At 34.2% G+C, this 4,240-nt stretch overlaps 1 non-coding gene across 1 annotated transcript; it reads right to left on the bottom strand.

Annotated features, from left to right (window-relative positions):
* Positions 1–1,256: 1,256 nt before the first annotated feature.
* Positions 1,257–1,323, bottom strand: Smp_tRNA_02051_Gln_TTG.1.1. Its single transcript has one exon. It is a non-coding gene (tRNA).
* Positions 1,324–4,240: the final 2,917 nt, after the last annotated feature.

Raw genomic sequence — 4,240 nt, 5'->3', positions numbered from 1 at the left:
CGAAACACATTGGATCATCGTTAAACTATCAATGGGATCGAACTCGTCACCATTCATCAACTTCATTGACTATGAGAAGGCGTTTAACAGTGTGGACAGAAGGACCTTATGGAACCTTCTTCGACACTATGATGTACCTAACAAGATCGTCAACATCATCCGGAATTGATATGACGAACTACAATGCAAAGTCGTGAATGGTTAACAGCTGACAGATTCATTCAAAGAAAAGACCGGTGTCAGAAAAGATTACTAACTATCACCCTTTCTCTTTCTTCTAGTGGTTGACTGGATTATGAAGAAATCCACATCTGACGAGAAGCATGGAATATAATGGATAACTTGCATATAACTAAACAATTCGGACTTCACAGATGAATCACCCCATCAATCCTATACAAACCAACAAATGAAGATGAAGACATTCACTGTAGTAGCAGAATCTGCCTCTACCTACACAAGGGATAAACTAAGATCTTCAAATACAACAAGAAGAATATCAACTCAATCACACTTGATAGATATTTATAGAATCTGTTCAATCTTTTAAGTTAAATATGACAAAATCATCTGATAATAAAGAGACCATAATGTCACATGTCATATACAGTTAACGAATACTATCAATAAAACAAAAACTATTCTATGATTGGCTTAAAAGTGATTTTAACTTGAAATCAATCATTTACCTATGAATCTTATTTCAATAATTACATCCTATGGTACAGATAATGTATAGTAAGCCCAATAGGCAAAAGTATAATCAAAGTCAAAATGACATTAAAAGAAGAGATCAGCAGTATATTAGAAATTTGTTTACATATAAAGTAATGTTTAGCAATAACAGTTTCCGAAATCATAACAATAATGAATAGTAACCATGGTAACTTATATGGCATAATGCCATATTCTATTCCCGGAATTTCATACATAAATTCCCTTTAATCAAATATCACAGCAAAAATAAACACTCTAATGAAATATCAGATAAACTTTTCTTTATAAACTTATAAATAATCACTATATACATTCACTTAGCATTGCTTGTTTGGATGTTCCCATTGATGTTTTAGGACTGTAACTGGTTAGTCTCTAATTGGCATATGTGCATACTGTGAGTATTGTCTCGATATAGCCTTATTTCACAAGCATTGTAAGGAAAGATGGATAGTGGCTAGCAATGGAATCCAGTTTGACGCGCGTTTCGTCCTATTTGGGACTCGTCAGCTGGATGCGCCTGCATCTCAGAGTTGATGTTCACTCTGGGACTCGAACCCAGTAACTTTCGCTTCAAACGCCATTGCGTTATCCACTCGGCCACTGAGTCCTGATAGCCACTTGCTTATGCAATGAGGTGAAGTTTAAATTCACTTAGTATTGTTTGTTTGAATCTTCCCATTATATACATTTAACCAAGATTGTTGTATCCAACTAGAATGGGTAATAGAAAAATACAAAAACAAAAAAACAAAAAAATCACAATTTATTGATCTGAATTTTACATAATAATAAATAAAACAGTAAAGAATGTAGACAATCAAAAGAAAATGACCAATCTATATGTATATTGAACTAACATTAACATGAATAGAAAATGACTATTAACTTAATATAAATAAACCAATGATCATTGTGACTTGGATACAACAGACAATAATATCATGTCTGTTTCATTCACCCCTTCAAATAAAAGGTAGAATACTCTTCTTTTTTCTTTTATAGTAAAGACCCTAATTGAAAGTGTCTTTCAGATCTATGTATCTATCTATCTATGACCAATATTCTCTTAAGAATGAAAGGTAGCCAAAGTCATCTAATATTTTTTTTCGATGTATGTAATGTTGTTCATGTTTAACTTGACTGAAAAACAAAAATAAGGAGAAGGATAGAAATTAGTTACAGAAGATGAAAAGAAAAAGTGGTAAGTGTGATTTGTCTACATAATGTCACTTACATGTTTAAATATAATAAACTGATTAGTTAAACATAGATATCGTACTGAACTTTTCTAGAAAAGAAGATATGCAATATATAAATGTAATCACAATTGATTAATCACTGGGTGATGATCAATGTCATGCGTTTCAAGTCTATCTCTGACTGTGAAGCTGGGTGACGCTGGATCGAATCTGTCAGGGAGCACCAGTTCCGTCAAGACTACAGGTACACCTTGCCGACGAGTGTCAATTAGCACAACACTCGGGTCCAGGGTTTTCTGTTGACCACCTCCAACCACCATCTTATCTCAATATTTAAATGTATTTTGACTACCTAACATATATATATGATTTTTTGATTGTGATAATGAACCGATTGATGTTAGACCACCACCGAAAACCTAGAAGCATTCTATTGTGAGACTCCTCAGCAGTACGCATCCACGACCTCCACAAAACTCCCTTCTGACAATCATCATATGCTCACTGGTGACTGGTTCTATAAGGTATTTCCTGGAGTTCTAGTGAGAAGCAGTAACTAGTGGAGTTCAACCAGGTCTGTTGGGAGATATCAACTCATTGATGACATTGATGAATGGTTACTCAATTTCGTGGATTGGTTGAAGTTAGACATTAACACCGTTGGATGCCGGATCAATGGTGTGATGGTTAGGCTCTCGGGCACGAAACTGATAGGTTCTGGGTTCGAATCTCGCGAGTGCGGGATCGTGGATGTGCATTGCTGAGGAGTCTCATAATAGGACGAAACGTTTGTTCAGTGCTTCCAGGTTTTCCATAGTGGTCTAGCTTCAAGTGATTCATGATTTCAATTATATAAAATATATATAGTTAGACAAATATAAATTACAGACATGTAATGAATAAGATAAGAAATGCACAAATATATATGCCTACATAAAAACAGTCAAGGTTGTTAAGCGAATAATTAACAAGGTGAAAATGTAGCTCAACAATAATGGATAAACTGGCCTGTATGGAAGCTAGAATAAGGTATATGGGCATCTTGATACAGCAACCAACACGACAATAGACATATTCCTAGTATAGGGACAGCGGTAATTTTAATACCTTATCAAATTGACGGTTTTATCATAAAAAATCAACCCACAGATCTCATCTTCAGAACGATTTCATTAGACCACGAAGTTGGTAACCAGTTATTCTCATTTTCAAACCCAGGTAATTTATGAGATAGCATGACTAATGTTACCAATGGCTGGCGTCTTCACTTCAATTCAACCGATATAACATAGGTTAATATCTTTACTTGTAATAATAAGAAACTTCTCATAAAGCCACTTACGAATGTGTATAAACTTACTACCTATTCAATTATTTAGGTAAGAACCACTCTAGTTATTATCTCTTTATAAAGAAATATCACAATGCTTATTTATTATCAGCATGCAATATTGTAGACCCATATTTGACCTTGTGGACGTAATTAGCTGAAACGCATTCACATTATTCAAAAGCATAGGGATTTCTGATCCATTGTTTGTTAGAAATTATGGAATTAGCGAAAAAAAAGATGTAGAGTAATAAGATGAATTCGAATATCCAGACAACTCTGAAATTGGAAAGCTGATAAAGCTTGAGAGTAAATAACAAACATACTGCTTACACGTTTATTGTTGAAAATATCAAATATACATCATAGTTCATAAAACTAAATCACCTTGGTTAGGCAATCAATGAAAAAAAGAAATGAGGCACTGAGTAGCTATTCTATCCTAGTACTGAGATCCTCAACATTGCTCATCTGTGACTCCTGTGAATAAACACAGGACATTCTTTCCGTCGCAAGGACGCCTAACATCTAGACCACTCAGTTGAGATCCAATGGTGTGTATTACTAACTTCAACTAATTCGCCATATTAAGCAACCACCTTCTATTGCCTGGGGTGAATAACTGTCTCCAAAAAACTCCTCCCTATATACGTGTACATTAGTCAAGGAATACGTCCCATTTTAAAGTTTATTCATTTTGTGATGATCAGAAGTCAAACTACAAAGATGATAATTAATGGAACAATTACTTCATTATAAAAGTGCAATCATCTTTAAAAATGATTATCTCAGCATTACATTTACCAATCTAAACTATCTAAAAGATACGATAATGTTTCCATTATTAATTACATAATATGTATTTTATATTAGGCAGTTGACTATTCATCACTGTACTCAAGTTAAGCATATCGTTGTGATGATCTCCGGCTGAGTTAGTGATCGACATTTTTCAGATGCGTTGGTACTCACTTATATATACCTGTCACCC

Source organism: Schistosoma mansoni, chromosome W (genome assembly GCF_000237925.1).
Source record: "Schistosoma mansoni strain Puerto Rico chromosome W, complete genome".
In the NCBI taxonomy this organism is placed as follows: Eukaryota; Metazoa; Platyhelminthes; class Trematoda; order Strigeidida; family Schistosomatidae; genus Schistosoma; species Schistosoma mansoni.
Note: the sequence above shows the minus strand (reverse complement) of the source record. Positions and strands in the feature narration are given on the sequence as shown.